This window comes from Caretta caretta, chromosome 7 (assembly GCF_965140235.1).
Source record: "Caretta caretta isolate rCarCar2 chromosome 7, rCarCar1.hap1, whole genome shotgun sequence".
Classification (NCBI taxonomy): Eukaryota; Metazoa; Chordata; order Testudines; family Cheloniidae; genus Caretta; species Caretta caretta.
Genome location: NC_134212.1, coordinates 10,903,582 through 10,921,544, shown reverse-complemented (window position 1 = coordinate 10,921,544; position 17,963 = coordinate 10,903,582). Strand labels below are relative to the sequence as shown.

General features: G+C 45.1%; 1 long non-coding RNA gene across 1 annotated transcript in view; it reads left to right on the top strand.

Annotated features, from left to right (window-relative positions):
- Positions 1-6,507, top strand: part of LOC142072675 (uncharacterized) — a 68,043-nt gene extending 61,536 nt beyond the window's left edge. Inside the window, exon 2 of the long non-coding RNA XR_012669183.1 lies at positions 6,319-6,507. This is a non-coding gene — a long non-coding RNA (uncharacterized LOC142072675). The remainder of the gene's footprint in view (positions 1-6,318) is intronic.
- The last annotated feature ends 11,456 nt before the right edge of the window (positions 6,508-17,963 follow it).

Genomic DNA, 17,963 nt, shown 5'->3' with positions numbered 1-17,963 from the left:
TCCCGTAGTCTCCTCCACCCATTGGAATTCTGGGTTAAGCTCCCCATGCCTGATGGGGCAAAAACATTGTTGCGGGTAGTTTTGGGTACAGGTCGTCAGTCGCCCCTGCCTCCGTGAAAGCAATGGCAGACAATCATTTTGCGCCTTTTTCCATACAGACGCCATACCGCAGCAAGTACTGAGCCCTCTCAGCTCAGCTCACCGTCACCGCAGCTGTTGTGTCCTGGGTGCTGCTGTCAGGAGACGGTGCAGTAGGACTGCTAACCATCGTCATCCACCGCTTCTGCTGCAACTCTGCTCTCCTGCTCTCCTGCAGACGCCATACCACAGCAAGCATGGAGCCCGCTCAGCTCACCATCACCACTGCTGTTGTGAGCATTGTAAACACCTCGCACATTATCCTGGAGTATATGCAGAATCTGGCTAAGAGACGCCAGCATGAGGAGGATTTTGATGAGGACATGGACACAGATGTTCCTGAAAGCACGGGCTGTAGCAATTGGGACATCATGGCGGCAGTGGGGCTGGTTGATACAAGTGGAACGCTGATTCTGGGCCATGCAAACAAGCACAGACTGGTGGGACCGCATAGTGTTGCAGGTATGGGATGATGCACAGTGGCTGCAAAACTTTTGGATGCGTAAGGCCACTTTCCTGGAACTCTGTGAGTTGCTTTCCCCCACCCTGAAGTGCAGAAATACCAAGATGAGAGCTGCCCTGACAGTTGAGAAGCGAGTGGCGATAGCCCTGTGGAAGCTTGCAACGCCTGACTGCTACTGGTCAGTCGGGAATCAATTTGGAGTGGGCAAATCTATGGTAGAGGCTGCTGTGATCCAAGTAGCCAATGCAATCATTGACGGTCTGTTATCAAGGGTAGTGACTCTGGGAAATGTGCAGGTCATAGTGCATGGCTTTGCTGCAATGGGGTTCCCTAACCGTGGTGGGGCGATAGACGGAATGCATATCCCCATCTTGGCACCAGACCACCTTGCCAACCAGTACATAAACCACAAGGGGTTCTTCTCAATGGTGCTGCAAGCAGTGGTGGATCACAAGCGACGTTTCACCGACATCAACGTGGGATGGACGGGAAAGGTGCGTGACACTCGCATCTTTAGGAACTCTGGGCTGTTCGAGCAGCTGCAAGAAGGGATTTACTTCCCAGACCACAAAATTACCATTGGGGAGGTTGAAATGCCAATAGTTATCCTTGGGGACCCAGCCTACCCCTTAATGCCATGGCTCATGAAGCTGTACACAGGCAGCCTGGACAGTAGTAAGGAGCGGTTCAACTATAGGCTGAGCAAGTGCAGAATGATGGGAGAGTGTGCCTTTGGACGTCTAAAAGCTCGCTGGCTCTGTTTGCTGACTAGGTCAGACCTCAGCGCAATCAACATTATTGCTGCTTGCTGTGTGCTCCATAATATCTGAGAGAGTAAGGGGGAGACGTTTATGGCGGGGTGGGAGGTTGAGGCAAATCGCCTGGCGTCCTGTTTTGAGCAGCCAGACACCAGGGTGATTAGAAGAGCACAGCTAGGCACGCTGCGCATCAGAGAGGCTTTGAAAACCAGTTTCATGACTGGCCAGGCTATGGTGTGACCGTTGTGTGTGTTTCTCCTTGATGCAAACCCGCCCCCCCTTGATTGATTTTAATTCCCTGTAACCAAACCACCCTCCCTTCCCCCTTCGAAATAAAGTAACTCTTGTTTTGAAACCATGCATTCTTTCTTTATTAATTAAAAAAAAAGTGAGATAACTGACAAGGTAGCCCAGGTGGGGTGGGGGAGGAGGGAAGGACAAGGCCACATTGCTTTTTGTAGCCATACTACAAATCAAACTGTTTGAATGACAGCCTTCTGTTGCTTGGGCCATCCTCTGGAGTGAAGTGGCTGGGTGCCAGGAGCCTCCCCCCGACGTTCTTGGGCGTCTGGGTGAGGATATGGAACTTGGGGAGGAGGGCTGGCAATGGGTGCAGCGGGGGTCTGTGCTCCTGTTGGCTTTCCTGAAGCTCCACCAGATGCTTCATCATGTCCGTTTGCTCTCTGATTAGCCTCAGCATCTCCTGCCTCCGCTCTTCACGCTCCTGCCTCTGCTCTTTGCGCTCACTTAATGCTTTCCTGGCCTCTAACATTGAATGCCTCCATGCATTAAGCTGTGCCCTATCAGTGAGGGAGGACTGCATGAGCTCGGAAAACATGTCATCGCGAGTGTGGTTTTTTCACCTTCTAATCTGTGATAACCTCGGGGCTGGAGATGATAGGGGGAGCATAGAAACATTTGCACCTGCGGGGGAGGGGGGGTAAAAGGGAGAGTTAAATTTAAGATGATACATTTCTGAGAACAAAAGGGAGACTCTTCAACAGTGAAACAAGCAATTCACAGCAGACAGCACATGTGCTTTAGGTACAAGGTCGCATTTTGCCTTTTATATTGAGCACCTGTTGGTATGGTGACACATCACACAGAGCTGGGCAACAGAATTCGGTTTCCAGGCAGCCATGATAAGGCCCAGGGTATGCGGGGTTGGCTTCTTACGCATAACATGTGGGAATGGTTTCAAACTGTAGCACCCTCCTTTCCCATAGCAAGCAATGGGTTGGGTTTCACATTTAAAAGGAGGGGCTGCGGTTTTCGGGTGGATGTGCAGCACACACCTCCCCCCACCCCACTGTGTGACTATTCTCTGGGATGATCCCTTCACCCCTCCCCCTGCCGTGTGGCTATTCTCCGGGATAATCCTTTTTAGCCAAGTGCAAAGCCCAACGTAAACGGGGTCCTTTTACTGTTCCCTTACAAAAATTCCCCTATTTCAACCAGGTGACCATGATTGATATCACTCTCCTGAGGCTAACACAGAAAGATATAGACCAAATGTTGCTTGAATGAGACCAAAAGCCAGGATCATTCACTGCCATGCTTTGTGCTGCAATGATTCCAGAATACTTGCTCCTGGCTTGCCGTGGTAAAGTGTCCTACTGTGGAGGATGAAATAAGGCAGCCTTCTGCAAAGGCTTTCAGAGTACCTCCAGGAGAGGTTCATGAAGATGTCCCTGGAGGATTCCCGCTCCATCCCCGGACATGTGAACAGGCTTTTCCAGTAGCTGTACTGACTGCGAATGCATCCCAATTCTTCAGGGCAAATCAAACATTAAACACTATTGCTTTTAAACCCTGTACTGTAGTTACAAATGTGCATCAGAGCTGCCTTCTCCGGCTTCAGGGTTGGGGATTCCGTCTTCAGAGGGTATTGGGTCCAGGGTGATGAAAAGGTCCTGGCTGCCGGGGAGAATGGATTCACTACTTGCCTGCTGCACATTCTCCCCCTCCTCCTCGTCCACAAAATGCTCCTCCCTGTTGCTTGAGACTCCCCCCTTGCAGGTGTCCACGGACAGAGGTGGGGTAGTGGTAGGATCCTCCCCTATATATGGGGGGTCACCCGGAGTGCCCGTTTGCCTCCTTTGTCTTTTGGTAGGCTTGCCTGAGCTCCGTAACTTGCACACAGCACTGCGGTGTGTCCCTGTTGTAGCCTCTCTCCATCATGCCCTGTGCGATTTTGGCAAATATATTGGCATTTCTTCTTTTTGCTCAGAGTTCTGCCTGCACAGATGCTTCTCCCCACACAGCGATCAGATCCAGTGTCTCCCGTTCGCTCCATGCTGGAGCTCGTTTGCGATTCTGGGGGGACTGCATGGTCACCTGTGCTGCTGAGCTCGCCACGCTGACAAACAGGAAATGAAATTCAAAAGTTCCCGGGGCTTTTTCTGTGTATCTGGCTAGTGCACCGGAGTTCAAAGTGCTGTCCAGAGTGGCCACATTGGAGCACTCTGGGATAGCTCCTGGAGGCCAATACCATCGATCTGCGTCCACATTACCCCAGAAATGTCGATTTTAGCGCTACTCCCCTCACGGGGGAGGAATACAGAAGTCGATTTTAAGAGCCCTTTAAGTCGACGGAATGGGGTTGGTTGTGTGGACACATCCATTTTAAAATCAACCTAACGCAGCTAAATTCGACCTAACCCCGTAGTGTAGACCAGGTCTTAGTCTCCATACAACCTCCCAGTATGGTAGAGAAACAAAACCATGGGAAGATCTGTGGTTGAGTAATGCAGAAGATAAAGGCAACTGTTCAGGATGCCCCTCGTGCCAGCAGTGGTTGATTAACGCATGGGCCCACAGGGGCCGTGCCCTGGGGCATGGCCAATTGGGGGCCCTCCGCAGGATCACCAGAACTTGTGTAGAAGTGGTGAGGCCACCATTGCCAGAATTGTGGTCCCGCCCACTGCTCTTCCTCTTCCCCCAAGGCCCTGCCCCACTGTCCAGGCCAGAAGCCGGAGTCAGGCCAAGGTAAGAGCCACTCAGGGAGCCTGGTCTGTTGTGGGGAGCCCTGGACCCTCCAACTGTCCTGAGTAGGGAGCTGAGGTGCCCAAGAGTAGCCGCCAGCCTGTGTCCCCAACCCCCAGGCATGTTGCCCAGGGCAGGTGGAGGGTCAACGGCTCCCCACAGTGGCCCAGACACCCTGGGAAGCTGTTACCGCAACCCAACTCTGGCTTCCAGCCTGGCCAGGGGCTGGAACTCTTGCGGGAAGAGGAGAATCGGGGACGGGGCCCTATGTCAAGGGGCATGTGAGGGGCCCAAATGTTCTTTGTGCCCTCGACCCCAATAAATCTTAATCTGCTTCTGAGTGCCAGCATTCATCCTATCTATTTAGTCCTTACTTCCCCTCTGCCAAACATCTGTTTAGCAGATGGATTGCAAGAGTGTAGGGGATGAGGCCAAAGGAGGGTTTAGGGAGCCAGCCACTCTAGGCAAAAATGTTCCTCTAGGAAATCCATGTAGCAAATGCAGTGAATGTGACAGAAAGTGCATGCTGCCTGATTCAGTGTTAATTCCTGCTGCCCTGGATGGGTCACAGAGTGTTGCTGTAGGCTAGGCAGCCAAGCTACTGGGCAGACCATGCTGCTGTTTATTGGGACAATTTTATATTTCTTTGAATGCAGAAGGGGAACAGATAGGCCAAGGTTTGCAGATGACATCCAATCAAGCAGAGAAACAAGTGATGTAAAAGAAAAGGATTGACCTCAAGAGAGAGACACAAATGAGGGAGTATTAGGGGGCTTTCTGCTTAGACAAGTATAAGGTCATGAGATTTAAGGTTCAAAATAAAGAGTGAGTAACTGTTCAACAGGCACATTTCTTCTCCAGGGGACTGATGGGACTGAAGCTAGACACAACCAGGAAACGGTTATGTGGCTGTGGTTGAAAAACGTACTCGACGTTCTGACATTACACAAATGAGGACACAGAACACGAGTTGAACGATTCTGTATAGAGCATTTAGAATAAAGGGCCTTAGTTAGGGCAACTCCCCTTAGGCTGAATTTCAGCCTTGTATGAAGTGGACTTCAACTGTATTGAAGTCAAGGGGCAACATTTTTGAAAGACCTAAGTGATTTAGAGGCCTAAGACTCATGAAAATTCAGTGGCACTTAGGCACCAAAGTCATTTCGGTGTTTCTGAAAATTTTACCCAACGTCTAGAGTGCGGGCACATGCTATAGGAATTATGACACTGAAGATAGTGAAGGATGAGGTAGTGAAGTGCTTTGCACTAATTTAACATCCCACAGATAGGAGACAAAATAAATCAGAAAGAAAAAAATTGGACCTATTTCCTCTTCCCCCTGAATGTGGCAAATATTTGGCCTCTCCTCCCAAGGCCAGCAGTAGAAGCAGCCAGCAAACACTGTATCAAGCCCTTAATTTTAAAAAGGTATTTTCTATGTTATTTACTGGATATGGCCTTCAGCTACAGTAGACACCTGAACCAAGTTGGGCATGATCCCATATTGTTGTCTTTTGGCTAGAACTGGGTTCAGACCACAACGGTAGGATCCAGATTTCACATAACCCAGAGATGTAGAGTATATTGATCCAGGGTTTTAATTCTGCCAGTTATAGAGACGGGGCCAACTGCAAAATGTGTATCCAAGTTCAAAAGCTGAAGCCCACCCCGTCCTCTTAAATTCCAGAAATGTTCAGAGCTGGGAGCTTGGTTTGGGCTCACCTCCACTTTTAACTCGCGGTGCCCGCATTGCAAACCTTGAGAAGTGTGATTACATCAAAGCTGAAGTGCAGTCTTTAGCTTTGATTTATATAGTTTGATTTAGACACTATGTTTTTAAGTTCCTAGTGTTTTTTCAGGCAGGGTATTAACCATGTGGTATGTCAATAAAGCGTGTGTGAGAAAAGGATGACACAAATGACACTTCTCTTTTCCTCTGATGTTGTCTAATACATTGTGTCTTCTTCTTTATAGATTTTCTTCCAAACTCCACCATCAGAGCAAGTTCTAGTACGTCGTTATTGGAACGATCCTGGTGTTCTTTAGAAAGATCCTGGTCGTCTCTTGCAGTACCGCGTGAACGGCAAATTAAAAATGAGTCAGTTTTTTAACATGAGATACTACAGCTATTCAATGCAAATAAACACAATGAAAATAATTAAAGGTCACATGAAAACTCGATATCGTTTCAGATCTGCAATCTTGTCCACATAGACCTGTAGCAATTATGATGCATGCACAGTAATACAACACTAATGGTTGCAAAATGTTCTTTGGATTAATTGGCTTTGGCAGATTACACACTCACATGATTTTCAACATTTTTGCCCATCCTGACAATCATTCCATGCTCTAGGCAATCTTTGCCTGAGCTGTCTGTCTATATAACCATCACATTACTCTGGCTTTTTGAACATCGGAGTGCAGTACTTTGCCTCTCAGCAGCACCCAGTATGGTTTAATCATGTCCTTATCTATGTACTATTGTGGAGTGAAAAGTTGTTTCTCTCATTTTAGGTGAGGCAGCTGGCATAGTAAAAGCAACAGTGGAACGGGAACAATGTAAAAGTGAAGAGGTTTGTGTAGGTATGCATGCTATATATTGTATGAACATATGTATATAATATGAGATCTCTTGCAGAGGCACCTAGGTGCAGTAACCTCCATGGACTTGGGAGCATGCAAATAAGTGAGAGGAGAGAATACTTTAAGAGGCAAACACACAGCCATGAGTGTGAATATGCACATACTGTTAACATGTGCAAACAAAGAGCAGGAGGTTGGGATTTGGCCATTGAGTCAACTTCAGGTAGATAGCCAAAACCATTCCAAGGTTTGCATAAAACGGTTACAGTTAGTAGGCTCAATCTAGCTCCCAATGAAGCCAATGATCAAGCAATGGTAGGAGCAAGACTGGGCCCACTCTGGGTAACCGAGAAACTGATCTTGCAAGCTGCTGAACCTTCTTGTGCACCTGTAAGACCAGGCCCCTCGTTGGTACCAGTGAAAGACTCTGGTGTGTTAAGGCCCAATTCAGGAAACCACTTAAGCACATACTTAACTCCCATTCAAATCAATGGTAAGCCCTTGCTACAATCCCTTGCTGAATCAGGGCCTAATTTGCTTGCAATAAGAGGAAAATAATCTGGAAAAGATTCAGGTGTCTACAGTACCTTAAGTTAGCTCTCACTACACCTTCAAGGCATAGAAAGAAATCTAGTGGCACATATTCTATTGTCAACTCAAAAATGTATATTTAATGAGATCAACTAGTTGAAACCTTTCAAATGATTAATGAAGGCAGCACTTTTCAGAGGTCTCAGCGTTGAATTTTATAAATACCATGATATGATCGTGTTTGTAAGAAGAGGATATAGTTCCAAAAATGAGTGACTGCAATGCCAGTATCCTGGGAGAAATACCTCAGAGGAAACAAGCAAATTACCCTGAATCCTGCATTCATGCCACTACATATGCACAATAGCTCCTTAAAGAGAAATAGTCTTTTATACATATGTCATAAATATAAAGGGAAGGGTAAACCCCTTTGAAATCCCTCCTGGCCAGGGGAAAGCTCCTCTCACCTGTAAAGGGTTAAGAAGCTAAAGGTAACCTCGCTGGCACCTGACCAAAATGACCAATGAGGAGACAAGATACTTTCAAAAGCTGGGAGGAGGGAGAGAAACAAAGGGTCTGTGTGTCTGTCTATATTCTGTCTTGGCCGGGGATAGACCAGGAATGGAGTCTTAGAACTTTTAGTAAGTAATCTAGCTAGGTACGTGTTAGATTATGATTTCTTTAAATGGCTGAGAAAAGAACTGTGCTAAATAGAATAACTATTTCTGTCTCTGTGTATCTTTTTTGTAACTTAAGGTTTTGCCTAGAGGGGTTCTCTATGTTTTGAATCTAATTACCCTGTAAGGTATCTACCATCCTGATTTTACAGGGGGGATTTCTTTATTTCTATTTACTTCTATTTTTATTAAAAGTCTTCTTGTAAGAAAACTGAATGCTTTTTCATTGTTCTCAGATCCAAGGGTTTGGGTCTGTGGTCACCTATGCAAATTGGTGAGGCTTTTTATCCAACATTTCCCAGGAAAGGGGGGGTGCAAGTGTTGGGAGGATTGTTCATTGTTCTTAAGATCCAAGGGTCTGGGCCTGTAGTCACCTAGGCAAATTGGTGAGGCTTTTTACCAAACCTTGTCCAGGAAGTGGGGTGCAAGGTTTTAGGAAGTATTTTGGGGGGAAAGACGCGTCCAAACAGCTCTTCCCCAGTAACCAGTATTAGTTTGGTGGTGGTAGCGGCCAATCCAAGGACAAAGGGTGGAATATTTTGTACCTTGGGGAAGTTTTGACCTAAGTTGGTAAAGATAAGCTTAGGAGGTTTTTCATGCAGGTCCCCACATCTGTACCCTAGAGTTCAGAGTGGGGGAGGAACCTTGACAACATATCTGCAGTACAATAGGTCAAGAAGGAACATCTAGGTTTGAGTGGAACTGGAAACCACACAAAACTCCTTAGTTTTGCATGGTTTGCCCTTAAAACAAAGGAAAACTCGGTGGAATCAGATGACTTTTCATTTTGAAATCTGGGGATTATTTGACACTGAAACTTGAAAGCAAACCTAAGGGGTGAAACCATAAGAATGAAATCAATCAGATCATAAAAAAAGATACTAAGGTTGTTCCACGCAGCTCTAGATAAAACCTAGTGGATGAACGAACCTCAGAACAATCACTAAGGTGCCACAAGTACTCCTTTTCTTTTTACTGAATATTAAGCATCAATTCATCTAAATACTTGATAGAGAGAGAGGCTCAACCTTGGATCCAAACCCTTGGCTAAAGAGAAGATTGATCTAGAAATTAAGATAAAAATCCCACTAGAACAGACTTTCCAGCAAAGTTCTGGACACTTATGGATTGCTCTAGGTAGCAAATAATGTGAGAACAGCTTTTCTTGTGGAATTTGGGTATTTGTTATTCTGTTCAGCCCCTTTTTCATATATAGGAGAGCCTAAGTATCCTACATTTCTTGCAATATCTTCATCTGTAATTGGCTAGCATTGGGAAAGGCCCCAGAGGCAACTGAGTCTCTGAACAGTGACAGTCTATCTTTCAAATACCAAAGACCATTTATGGTAATGGGAAGGCAAGTAGATTTTGTGCCTGGCCTGGCAAAGTTTAATGATAACTTGGCAAGGTTGGTAAATAAGAAATTATTTGTAAAGCGACAGGGTATAATTATTTCCTCAAGTAAAATTGCATACCTTCATTGACACCAATAATGTGTTCTAGGTGTAACTAAGGGTTAGTATTTATTGCTTGGTGTTTATTTTTACAGACCTGTTTTATATTATTCTGATTTTCCTTGAATAAGTTTTGTACCAAGTGGCTAAAGTGACCCATATTGCTAGGAGCTTTAAAATGTCCATTAGAGGAAGTCTTTTCCACTTTCTGTGTGGATTTTGGAGGTTGGCTGTGTCTCTGTAGCTGGTAAGTCTCCTACAGGAGTATCTGAAAAATAATAAGTTTAACGATAAATTCATAGTTACTTATATAGCAGTTGCACCATACATGCATATTAAAGACATTCTCCTGTAACAAGTTCTATGTCCTGTTTGTCAGTACAGATTTGTGGGAAGAGATTATGAAATATTCACGGAGTTATCAATGGCACCAAGTTTTCAGTTAATTATGCTGCTTAGCATTCCTTCCCGGCTTTGTAACACTCATTGCATGCTTCCAGCATGTCTTGTTCATTACTGTGCCTGCAATTTTATTGGTGCCTGTGAGACAGTATTTATGCCTTACTGCTGATGCTCTGCTGTGCTCTTGGACCAACTCCATTTTAATTAGCCCCACTGCTACTGGAATTAGGCGACATGTTGTAGGAGTCACTTAAATTAACTTCTGACTCTTCTTCTGACAGATGGGACCCCAGTACCCACACTTGCCTACAATGTTCCTTTAATCATTCTCTAACCAACTGTCACAAAGCAACAATGTACTGTACTGAACTGGAGCTTCAGAAATGTGACCTTGACTTTGGCAATAATTTCTGGATGCTAGCGGATTTCTGAGATTGTATCTGGATTGTCTGAGGTGACATTGTTATGAATTTGCATTGTGGCCTGGAGCCCTCAGTCAGGGAGCAGGGCCCCACTGTGCTATGTGCTAGAGATGAACAGAAAGAAAAGCCAACCCCTGCTCCAAAGAACTATCTCCAGCGGAGCACCTCTGTCCCTGTCAAGTGGGTCCTGCTAATGCATTCTTCAGTGCTGTGCCAGACTGGTCATAATAACGCTGGACTTAACCATGCTGCAAGGTCTGACTGCAAATGGTATGGTACACCAGTCTGTATTGGGAGCTTGCTGGGCCTACCCCATCAGACCTGTAGGTGCTCCAAGCACTAGGTTCTGCAGGCTCTAGCCCACGGTGGGTTCCCATAAATGCTCACAGACTCTGATGAATAACAAAGGATTCCCTCCCTCGGAATAAACTGCAAACAGCCGAGACAGGGTTGCTTTACCAATCACAAACAAAAGATGAGCAACAGTTCCAATCTCAGCCACTAGGAGCAGTCCAGTATAAGCACTGGCTGGCAGATCCCCTGCCAGAATTCAATCCTTAGTTTGTCTTTATGACCCCCTTTTTTTGCAGGTCACTCCCGAGTATCTGCCTGTCCTGGCTACCACTGGCCTACTTGCAAGCAGCTGTCTGCTTCCCAGCCCAGCTCTCAGCCTTTCAGTCCCAGCTCCCAAGCTGGGAATTACCCATCAGGAAGGGTGCCTGAAGGAGTCTAAATTATAATTTACACATCAGTGGGATCCAAAAGGTGCAGGTATGTGAATGTCACAGGGATTCTTGGTACTGTCAGGAATCAGCGTCTGCAGCAGAGCCAGTCTCCAGGCCAGCTGGCCTGTAGTAGGCTGCCTGATTAACTACACAGCCTGATTGGCTGGAAGAGTCAGCAGCCCAGCTCTTAAGACCAGCAGCAAATCAGTGGCTACTCAAAGCATTTGCCTAGGGCTGTGTTGGCTCCTGTTCCTCCTTGTTCCAGCCCTGCCTCATGCCAGGTAACCTGGTTCTGACCACTAGGCCTGACTCCTGATCTGACCACTAAGAATGATTGCCCACATCCTGGTGACTGACAGGTACTTTCTTGACCTACTACATGCTTTTTCTTCCAGCCATACAGTGTAGAAATTAAAGCAGCGCAGGCTTCCTTAACCTTCCTGACACATATGTAACCTCACTTGATAATATGTAATTTTATGTGTTACCGCCCTACCCTATTCTCCCCACAGCCATTAGACATTTCCTGCCTTATGTCGACCTAACTCTGTAGTGTAGACCAGGACTAAGACTCGAGTTGTCTAACTGAATAGAGGATTTATTAAAAGTAGGGAGGGAAGTCAATTTAAAGCAAAAAAAATGATTTACACAGAAATGCTTCACACAGCACATGTAGTACACATGGGTTTTGTACTGGTTAGGGGTAATTATTTTTTTAAACCAAGTACAATCTCTAGTCTGGACAGTTGGGTCAGTATCAAAGTGCCTTTCACTCATATTCCCCTTAAGCCATAGCAAGACAAGCACACATATACTGGTCTTAACTGCACCCACCCCAGGGTTTGTTGTATCACTTTCCCTCTTCCACTATAGTTAAATCTGTCCAAATTTTGTATGTAGAGAAGGCTTATTGGTAAAATTTAACTTGGGTCATAGAGTTGAGGGTTTAGGTACAGTGAATAAAGGACACCTCACATTTGCATGGAGAGTTTCTCTTTTCCTGCTGATTCCCCTGACCCGTTCAGCTGTCTAATCAGTTGGAGACACCTTGTGGTTTAGGGTTTCCTCCTTCACAGCTCTGTTGTAACTTCAGGTTTCTTCAATATGCCTGGTTTATTATTATACCAGACCTTTCTTCCAAAGCAATGTAGCTTATTATCACACTGGTTATAAAGAAGATGGGAACAGAAAGAGGATCTAGCATGTGGGCTGAGCAACTCTTAGAGAGGAACAGCTAGTTTGGACACACATGTCTGTGGGTATAACTGTGGATATAATTTGGTTACCCTACTCAGAAGTTTTTGTTTTCTGTTCTTTTTACTATTTTAATCATACCTTAATCATGCCTACAGCTGATCTGGTTTTCTTGTTGCTTTGTCAACGTCTTGAGTTACTTGTCTGGTCTCTACTTGGGGGGAGGGATAGCTCAGTGGTTTGAGCTTTAGCCTGCTAAACCCAGGGTTGTGAGTTCAATCCTTGAGGGGGCCATTTAGGGATATGGGCAAAAATTGGGGCTGGGTCCTGCTTTGAGCAGAGGGTTGGACTAGATGACCTCCTGAGGTCCCTTCCAATCCTGATAGTCTATGATGGCATCATATCAGTGTTTCTCTGTTGAATTATTTCCTTCACTGCCTGGTGGTTAGAGTCTGGGAAATGTGCTTTCTCATTCTTGATATATTTTACGAGGTTGCTGCTTGGCTTCTTTGTTGGTAGGGAATAGTCAGTGCCTCCTACAATACTTTTACCTTCTATAAATTCAGCACATTACAGCAAAGTATAACAAGTAGTATTTTGCCTTTGAATCAAAAATGATTATCATGAGCAACAATTAAGGGTTATCGTTCACTCATTTAACCACAAAATGGAAGGGACCCACAGCATTTTTAAATGCACGCACGCACACAGAGCACTGTCACAGGTTGGGTTAATTATTTTTGCCGTTTTGCTCCCACCTACTGCAGAATAAAACATAGCTGCTTTCTGCACAACCCCCTCCCCACTGTAAAATATTCAGTGTCTTTAAAGAAGTCTAGCTTTAATTTCCTCCTTTCCCTTTTTTGAGCAACCTGCTCATCGTATAATCCAGACACCACAGCCCAAATGCTGATCCTACAAGCAAAGCCCAAGTGAAAGGACTGTGTGGGCTAATGGATACAAAATCTGCCCCCTCAGCCCACAAGTAGGGGCTAGGGCACCTGCACTGCCAAACCGCGATCGCTTCTACTGGGTATTGTGAATGGCAGATGCAGCCTGATCCTCCTGCCATTTGGGGGCAGTGGATTATATTTGCAATGGTCCACCTGCCAGCCCACCTTTTCCTCTCCCTCTACAAACAGTGCAGAGACATCATGGAGCAACTCGGTGCACAGGGTTTGTTGAGTTGACCTGCGTTGTCTTGGTAATAACTTCCCACACATTCATACATGCAGAAAACATTGTATTTTAGCTATGTTTCATGTAATTCTTCTCCATCTGGAGTGAGGGAGGGAAGCAGAATTTTCATAGCTCAGTAGTCATGCTTTTCTCATAGCTTCCTAGCACTGCACTGCTACTGGAATGAGCGTAGCAGCTGCATGAGCGTAAAACTGTTTCCAGCTCATATTCTTTGTGGCAATCTTGTTATCCAATGAGCCCCAGATCTTAACAGCAGCCTGAAACTTGAAGCCATTGTCAATCCAAGAACTCCATGCATTTTCTCACCTTAAAGAACAATGCAAAACCACTTGTGAGCAAGTCAGGAATTCACCTTATTTACCGATCAAGTCACAGTTCAGAGTATATATGGATGGTAAAAAGGGGATGGGAGGAAGAAAGGATGTTGAAAAGTTCCAAGGTATTAATGTTTCCTTGAAAATAATAATCTGCCATATGTTAGTGTGAAAAATCGACAGGATCGATTATCCTGTGCTAGATATGCTTACACCTTTTGGTTAGCAGCTGTCACCAGTTGGTTGGGAGAAATACTTCTTGGGCCAAGAAAATTGAACTCCCAGTATGGATGTTCTGCTCTCGCTCTGTGAGGTCAGCATTAGGCATAAAAGGATGTCTTCTTAACCCATAAACATGTGAATTCTCAGAAAATCCATTCTCTGCTCAAAGAATAAGTACTATAATTTTGGGGAGGATGAGCTATATTTGTCATATGTAATGAAGTGCCTGAAATCCTGCTTTAGTTGCAACCAGGGATGGCGTTAGACTCGCTGGGGTGCAGGGCAGAAACTAAGGAGTGGGCCCCCACCCCGCCTCCCTTACCTGCTTACACATTGGATTTCTGCAACATTTGCAACCCGCTGTGCAGGGCCTGAGCCTAAGCCCTGCCACACGAAGCCTGACCCTAGGCAATTGCCCTGCTTGCTACCCCTTAACACCAGCCCTGGTTGCAAACTCAACTCAACCTTAATTTTAGAACCATAACTGACACTTCCATAATACGCAGCAGTAGCATTGTCAGGAATGAGTGCTATATAATTTGGGAGTGTCTTCATGGTCATGTTTGTCAGTTACAGTGAATACTGGGTTTACTTTAAAACACGTAGGGATATAGGGCTCTTAGGTGCAGCTTTGGACATGGGGTGGTACTTCAAGAAGATGACTGGGGAGTGCTCAGGTAACATCGTCTGTCGACAGGGCTGTCGATCAGTTGCAGCCCCTCTTCCATCTTCTCCAGAACCTAGAATTGAAGTTCTGGCTGTACTTCTTTGCACACCTATTCCCCTACACGCTTCCTATCTGTGGCCACACAAGATCCTGAGACTGCCTCATCAACCTCCTCCTAACGTTGGGCCATTCATCATACCAGCAGGAGGCAGGATCGGGGGATCCTCTGCAACTGTTGGGTGGCTGGGGCCTTTTTCCAGTCCCTCAGCCATGCATGCATCAACACAGAGTTCCTGAGTAGCATCTATTAACCCCTCCTTAGGGTAATGGGCATTGTCCAAAGTTCTATGCTCTGGGTCCCATTTTTGGATCCCTCATTTGGACCCTGTGATCTGAACCCTATCTCTGTTTGTTCATTTTTTTTATTCCCCACACTTGGTTGATATCTGAGTTCAATGACCCCTCCCCCATCTGAAGGGGGCAATCTGTCCTTTGCTTGGCTGGGCTCTGCCCGCCATCCTCGCATATAAATATGCTGGTTGCATTCAAGGGTGCTAAATTCACAAAAAACACTTTTAAAAATCTATTAGATAGACATAAGCTTATTGCCCTGCACATCCCATGTTCAGCCCTGCTCTCTCATACATATCTTGCTTTTTCCCTTTTGATACAACGGAAGTATTTTCTCCAAACTTTTCTTGCCAAGTTTATTTAACAAAAAGACAAACAGCTTTCCTGTTTTGCTTCTTTCTGGCATAGTCAGAAGACAGCTTGAATGACACTTTCTCAAATCAAGATAGGGCCCTTGTTGAGCTAGGTTCTGTACAAACACCTAGTCAGGGAGAGTCTCATGCTGGCCTCTTTGCCTAGGATCACACAGCAGGTCAGTGGCAGAACTGGGAATAGAACCTAGCTATCCCAATTCCCAATCCAGGGCCTTGTTTGCCTGACCCACTCTCCCTTTCTAAGCAGCTAAGCAACAGATTCACTACATGTCTCCGTCTGGACTCTCATGACCAAGAGGGCAAAGGTGTCAGAAATCCTTTAAAGGGGTCTATTCAAGGAAGATTTTGAGCTCTCTGGAATCTGGCAAAAGTAGGAGCAGTCTGAGAACTGGGTAAGAAAAGAGAGCCCAGCAGGGGGTCTGGCATAGGTGGACGCACAGAACCAGTGTAACCAGTTCTACATCACCTACTTCTCCTCTCTTCCAGGGTGCTGGGGATGGAAGAGGGGTGAATGGAGCATAGGCTCCTGTGATCTGAAGCTGGTAGAATGGTCTAAGATATGGAAGCTGAACCAGCCCTCATAGAATCATAGAATGTCAGGGTTGGAAGGGACCTCAGGAGGTCATCTAGTCCAACCCCCTGCTCAAAGCAGGACCAATCCCCAACTCAGCTGGAGCCAGAATAAGGGGTGTGATCCATGGTGCCCAGGGCAGCTCTCACTGGAAATGCCAAGATCAGGGCAGGCTGCAAAAGGGAAAGCAGATACTCCCAAGACTGGTGGGTAACACTGAAGTTAAACCTCCCAACCAGTCACAAACTGTGCTTCTCATCCCCCCCACACTGGTTATCAAGAAACATAAAAAGAAATCACACAGCCCCCTTTATTGCATTCCAGTCTCTGGCTCCGAATCAGCACCTAGGTCTCGTACAGTGAGAAGTTATTTTAAACTTCACTCACATATACCCCCAAAGGGTCAGCCACGTTATCAGGTCAGTATAGGTTTGGATCTTACCCAAAATATCACACTGCCAGCCAATCCTTTAGTATCTAAAACTGAAGGTTTATTATAAAGAAAAAAGAACAGGAGAGATGTTAAATGGTAAAACAGTCACATACATACAAAGACTTCAAAGTCCATTTATCACCACTACTGCTAGGAACCTGATAAATGAACTTTGAAGTCTTTGTATGTATGTGACTGTTTTACCATTTAACATCTCTCCGTTTGTTCTTTCTTTTTTTTCTTTATAATAAACCATAGCTTGGATGGCTCATTTAGGCCTTTGTTCAGAGCTTCAGTTTGTAGCAAAGTTCCTCCAGAGGTAAGAAGCATGACTGAAGACAAAATAGAGAAGATGCAGCTGTCTTTTATAGTCTCTTGCCATGCAGCCTGTTTCCTTTGTTTCAAACAAATAGCTGCTCAGCGCATGGCTTGGAGGCCTTAGAGTTCTGTCCATAAACATGCCCCTGCGTGCCTTGCTGAGTCATAAGGTATATCTGCCTTCTCTCAATGAGTCAGTTGTATAGCTGATGGTCCTTAATGGGCCATCAAGCAGGCTAGGAAGAGCTGAAGACACCTTTTGGGTGTCACACCCAAACAGTCTGGGGGTGACACCCAAAAGTACAGCACAAGTTTGAAATACAGACATACATACATATATATAACTTATTTATGTGTTTGTGTCACCTTTGTATTATGAGATCATATCTGGCAAGTTAAAACATTTTTGCAGATACCTTACGTGGCATATCTGGCATAACTCATTACAATTTTACAATATTCGTATTCAAAATATCCTCAAGTGTCCCCCAGATTCCATACAGCACCACAAGGGGAATAGAAAGGTTCCAGCAGAGCATGCATGTAGGGTGGGCCTGCACATTTGCATTAGATATTGCACATCCATATGCTTGAAAAAATTCTGCCCATGTTTTATGCAGCATCCAATCCCAAACCAAGCATTAATTTTACTGTGGCCCTCTCTTAAGCAACATTCCAAGAAAAAATAATTTTGGATCTCTGTATAGCGTTACTGTGAGTTAAATAGCAACAACACTCACATATGTTTCATGTGTCTTTTTACATTTCACTCAATTTGGTTAATTTTTATCTCCTTTAATCATAAAACTATAAAAACAAGATGATCTTGCCACTGGTAATTATGTAGCAAGCCACTGGGCAAGAAAGAGCATATTTAAGGTTGTGATATAAGCAAAGGATATTTTGGGGGTATTAATGACCTTGAGTATTGAAGCTGAGAGAGTGAAACAAATTTATGGGGTTACAATGCAGTTAAAATACAGAAGGGAAATAATAAATCAGCTGAATAGTTGTAAGGAAATTGAACATTGTGGAGAGAGATTAACAGAACTACACAGGAATTGAGGAACTTAGGCCTGTTGCTAAGAATGGTAATGAGAATATGGAAAATGAATAGGTTTAAACTGCCCTTGAAATATCATTATAACTTATTTGAAAAGACATTTACCAGTTGTAAG